Source organism: Bison bison, unplaced genomic scaffold (assembly GCF_000754665.1).
Source record: "Bison bison bison isolate TAMUID 2011002044 unplaced genomic scaffold, Bison_UMD1.0 scf7180017864525, whole genome shotgun sequence".
Taxonomy (NCBI): Eukaryota; Metazoa; Chordata; class Mammalia; order Artiodactyla; family Bovidae; genus Bison; species Bison bison.
This window is the reverse complement of record NW_011495076.1, coordinates 11,130,085-11,135,904: the sequence shown is the minus strand read 5'-3', so window position 1 is coordinate 11,135,904 and position 5,820 is coordinate 11,130,085. Positions and strand designations below refer to the sequence as shown.

Below are 5,820 nucleotides of genomic sequence, written 5' to 3'. Positions count from 1 at the left end.
AGAGACATTACTTTGCCAACAAGGGTCCATCTAGTCAAGGCTATGGTTTTTCCTGTGGTCATGTATGGATGTGAGGAGTTGGACTGTGAAGAAAGCTGAGTGCCGAAGGATTGATGCTTTTGAATTGTGGTGTTGGAGAAGACTCTTGAGAGTCCCTTGGACTGCAAGGAGATCCAACCAGTCCATTCTGAAGGAGATCAGCCCTGGGATTTCTTTGGAAGGAATGATGCTGAAGCTGAAACTCCAGTACTCTGGCCACCTCATGAGAAGAGTTGACTCATTGGAAAAGACTCTGATGCTGGGAGGGATTGGGGGCAAGAGGAGAAGGGGACGACAGAGGATGAGATGGCTGGATGGCATCACTGACTCGATGGACATGAGTCTGAGTGAACTCCGGGAGTTGGTGATGGACAGGGAGGCCTGGCGTGCTGCGATTCACGGGGTCTCAAAGAGTCGGACACGACTGAGCGACTGAACTGAACTGAACTGAACTGAGGGAAAGCTTGGGGATGATGATCATTGCTGGTCAATGCCTGGGAGAGAAAACCAGTAGGTGCTTAAGTCTTAAACGATATTAGAATATTGCTGGGGAGTGACTTCATTTGGGATAATTAATTAGAAGAGCACTCCTAGAATATTCTGAAATTACTTGTGATATCTCACTATATATTATCTTAGTTTCTTGGGAAAAAATTAAAATAACAAATGCAATAGTTGTTTGGCTACAATCCAGGCTATCTGGTTTAGTAATATCCACATCCACTAGAAAAATTTACTCAAAACAGAGGAACACAGCTAAATGAGCTAGAAGACTAGATTTACTCTTCATCATCAAAGATATGTCCAGAATAGTTAACAAATTGCCAATGTCATTTTATCTTTCCAGAAAAAACAAAAACAAAAACAAAAACTTGGAAGTACATTACTTTAGAGCTTCATAATGCCTGTATGTCAACAAAAATAAGTCCATTCAGTGGAAAATGCCATCATAGTTATAATTTTCTTATAGAGAACACTAGCAGGTTGGTTGATATTTTACACTCTTCAATTTGTTTTTATAACATCATATTGTCATGGTCATTGTGGTGGTGTGTCTACAGACCTTATCAAGTTTGCTAGTAGCACATATGGAAATAGTCTTTTGTGCCTCTAACAATTGGGTTATGTATAACCTGTCAGAATATATTCCAACTATTATGGTTTACTCCCAGAGCACACACATGCTTTCTCCAGAATGATGGATATTCTACAAGCCTGAATTTCTTATTTTTATCCAAAAACACATCTTTTCTTTTGAAGCCTGTAAATACCACAAAAAATGACATTCCCATATACGTGTTTTGTAATTCTTTATCCTCAATTACAAATACTAATACTTGCACATGGTACATAATTCTAATGATATAATCCAGTCTTAGTGTTTTACTGCCATTCATAAACTGCTTCAGCAGAACTCCTTGTGATTTACAGCATCAATAGGACCCTTTAAATTACATCCTATATTATATTGTAGGGCATGTATTGCCCTATGGTCTCACATGCAATGTCAGAGACAGAGCGAACAGGAAATGGAGAATTGTGATTTCACTGTAAATCAAAAGCTAAGTGTTGTTTATGAGCACTGGGGTTTTAGCTCATGAGGTCATTTTACTTTTGTTCCCTTATAGCAGTTAACCTGATGTGGGACAAACTTAATCCAATCAATAATTATTTACCCTTTGACGTTTTGGGCATCAATAAGTAAAGGCAAATACTAAACATATAATTTATTTCCCTAAAATTAGTCTGTTATTTAAAAAATTGGCTGGATATTTACTGTAAGAATGAAAGGATGGTGTCAACTTGCTCCAATGTCATGTATACCTGGTAGTCACTCCATAAACATTTGTTAACTTTTCCATTAGATTTAAAAATAAAATTTCCCAGTTAAACCAATGTATTAACTTGTATTTAACTAAGAATATGAAATAATAAAGGTTGCACTTCAGAAGCTATCTATAGTTACTAATGAACTTTTAAAATTTTTACTTTGTACAAAATGTTTTAATAAGTGAAGTCACAGATACCCAAACATTAAAGTTGGATTCATAGGAGACACAGTTTGTTTCATGGCCAAGTATTTGAAGTGATCACATCATCTTCAGTGATTTAAGACTTAAGATGACAACTATGATTTTTTCAAAGCATTTTAGGATAGCTTGACCTTTATTTTTCACAGAATAAAGATGTCTTTTGACCTCAGATTTCCCCACAAAACCTGGGCCCAGTAATCAGTAGTTAGAAATGAGGGCAGTGATAATTTGTAATTCAAATGCAAGCATTTCATCTGAGCATAACCAAATTTACTTACCTGAGGATAAAATAGTGTAAGACAAAATCAGGGTAAAAAGGGAGGAAGAAAAATGAACCATTTTGGTCTTGTAACCATTCCTTAGCTCTGGCATGCACATAGGGAACTATGCCTGCTTCCTAATGAATACTATCTTGTCTCTTCCAGTTGTCATTTGATGTCTCCAAATACTGTTCATACCATAAGCAGCAACTCTGTGAAATTTCCATCAACAAAAAGGTATGTATATAGATGGAAAGAATCATTTAAAAAATAGATTCTCAAGGCCACTTGGATTCAGATAGTCTATAAAGAGGCTGGTTAAGAAATCAAAGAAGTTCATGGGATTCTTTCTATATTCTAGTGTCTAATATTTACCTGCAGGCATATATGAAATAATTCTTGAATAGCTATGGCTACTTAAAATTTACAGAATTGAACCTGTGCAAAGAGTAGTTGATCTCAAACTGACACAAACCAGATAGTCTCTTAATGTTACTCTGAGGAATTTTAAACTGACTCTGTTAAAGCTGAGGTTATTTGCCTTGGGGATGCCTAATGGAAGAGTTATTATAACACTGTCCACAAATAGGGGCCTTGAGAGAGTCAGGCCATAGCACTCCACTGACAGCTGATACACTGGACCATTGCCATGTCACAGAGAGCTCCAAGGTCAAAGGTCATATCTCTCCCTTAATATTTAAATAAAGATACTTGACAAGAGCAAACAACACCTTATTGCCAGTGATGGCTGTTGCTCAATTTATAAGAACCTTTACAAAGTCATGCTAATTCTTGGCCTTCTTAGAATGCATGGTAACATTTCATAAATCCATCTTTTTCAGATGTCCTTGGAAATGACAGTTATAAAACTACAAATGATTTGTAATGCAAAATGGGACTGGCAGACTTTAAAGATTAGGGATCTATGTACTAAAATGACTGTGGTTTTAGCTAACAAAAGGCATAAAGTGCATCAATAAATAGCTGATGAAGTAACTCAAAATTGTTTTAAATACTCTTAGTAAATGCCAGGACAACAACAATAACAAAAAAAAACTTATGCTTATAATGTTAGCAGTAGCAGTTCACGTCAAGATAATGGAGCAAAATTCCTCTGTGTGGGTCTGCTGGAAGACAGATAGCAAACCAGTTATGCTTTTTTCCCTCCTAGGCAGTAGAGGTGTTTTTTTTCTTTTCCTCTTATGTCATTTTTTTATATGCCAACCTGTGAACTTGATATTTTATATCTTTAAGAAACATTGGACAAGTTGAACTTAATTATATATTTTTTCCTTAACTTTTTAAAAAACAAATCAACAAAATGCCTTATCCTATTAACTTAGCTAAGATGAGTCACACATTAAAACCTGATGAAAATAATCTGCATACTTAATCTTCTCTACCAAGATAACTTACATTAACAGGATAGGTTGAGGCTATTTGTTTAAGCAACACACACCAATGGTGTTTTCTTTTTTTTTTTTTTTACCAATGGTGTTTTCAACTGCTTGTTTTCAGGGAAACTGAAAGTCAGGAAATAATTTGAGACAAAACTGGGATGCTGTAACCTGAGTTTTTGAATAATACTTGAAGAAATGACTAAATACTACCTTTTTGTATGATTTTGAAAAACCTAAATGATAATCCTCTTACCCTGCTGCACTTTCAAATATCAAGTATTAATAGAAGGCCTGCCTCTGAAACCATCAGATGCATTCTAAGAGCTTGAATCCAACATGATCTTCTGCTGGAGAGGAAGCTCAGAGCAAACCTGTTTTCAATGCTTTATTTCTGTTTGCTTCAAACCCCTTTTTTCCCCATGTGTCCTCTACTTGAACTTAATTTCTTCCATTTTATTCTCATTTCTCCTCTGCCTAATGACTGTTCAATAAAAATGAGATCGAACCCATAGCTGTGATACTGCTAGGCAAAGGGGGAAAAAAACAATTTAAAATAAATCAAAACCTTCAGATTTTTTTCCTTTATTTGCATTCTGAGAGCTTAAAAGTGAGCCATAAGCCTTTCAATATTAGTGACCTAGAACTAGAATTATAGTAGACTTTTTCTATAGAAGAGCTAATATATCTTTGGAAATAGGAATTAATACATTTTCAAGGAATCTCTAAGTTTTGCTGTGAATAGTTGCATTCATTAGATCAACTTTACTCAAAGTAGGAAGTTCATTTCTCAACATTTCTGGAAACCCCATGTGTGCTAAGTTTAGGTAACTATAAAATATATTTGACCAAAGCACGAAGGAAGGATATTTCCTTCCCTTGTTTATTTTTCCAATGCCGTAAAATATGCTATCCTGTTTACAGTATGTCAGAGTGATGTCATATGCAAACACTAAAACAGATTGTTTCCAGTATGTGGGTAAAAAAAATGACTCACTAGGAGCCCTAAAACCAAAATATTATACTGAGACTGTCTGGAGCATACCAAGTAAGAGAGGCCCCTGTAGAAAACAGGGAGTGACTTACCTGTCACATGGCCAACTTATTCTCATTTCTCACTTAGTCCATTTTATTAAATTATTAGAATGAAAACACTGTACAGGTGGAGTCAAGCTACTCATGCAAGAAAACTGGTCATTTCTAGATATTTTGAGTATTATGTCTGCAGTATATGCCCTTGACATTTATTTATTCACAAGAGCCAAGAAAACTGATGTTTTTGGGGCTCTTTTCATGTAATGTTTATTCAATCACTCATTCATTTATTCACTCAACATTTATTGTTTCCCTTGTATCGGAAAAGTCTCTAGGTACTGTGGGGATAAGATGAACCATACAGGGCCTCCTTCTTTAAAGGCCTAATAATTACCTTGGCATTATACCCTCATCAAATGACTTGGCTTTCTTCTTTATTTTGACTCTCATCCTCTCTATTAACTGATATACTTTCACTGAAAGAGATAATTGCATTTATCTTACCTCAATAAGCTGGATTTCTGCAGGGAAAGAACTATGCTTCATCATTTTTATAACCCCAAGGTAAATGATCAATAAAAATGTATAGAATGAGTGAATGAATAAACAGGATACATGGCAGCAGAATTATATTTTGTGATCTACAGCTTGCTAGTATTCAATCTGAAATACTCAAATTTCCTGTGACACAGTATTTTCAAAAATCTTAAACATTCTTTTATTCCAAACCTCAGTTTGGGGAAATTTCAAAGAAAAGCAGAAGAGGAAGCTCATGATTTGTTTATGGACAGAGGTGCCACTGCTTACTGTGTTGCTATACTTGAGAATAAAATAGACCCAAAGTCAGGATGAGATCCACAGAACTTTCTGCATTTATTCCAATCAAGATGTATCATATTGATGTTTAGAACATTTAAAGCTGTTTAAATGATTCCTCGGTTGTTGTTTCCTTATGCGGTTGTACCTGGTTTGATCTACTGTTTACTCTAATTAACATGCATATCATATGGTCTGATTGTCTTAAACGATTCTTTGTAATATTTCTGCTGTATGTAC

At 35.3% G+C, this 5,820-nt stretch overlaps 1 long non-coding RNA gene across 2 annotated transcripts in view; it reads left to right on the top strand.

The window, feature by feature from the left end:
• LOC104981936 overlaps positions 1–5,820 on the top strand; it is a 17,753-nt gene that overhangs the window by 10,378 nt on the left and 1,555 nt on the right. Inside the window, exons 1-2 of one of the 2 annotated variants that reach the window (XR_824449.1) lie at positions 490–1,022; positions 2,498–2,569. This is a non-coding gene — a long non-coding RNA (uncharacterized LOC104981936). Of the gene's footprint in view, positions 1–489; positions 1,023–2,497; positions 2,570–5,820 lie in introns of those variants that run through there. The other variant, XR_824448.1, reaches the window with a different exon arrangement.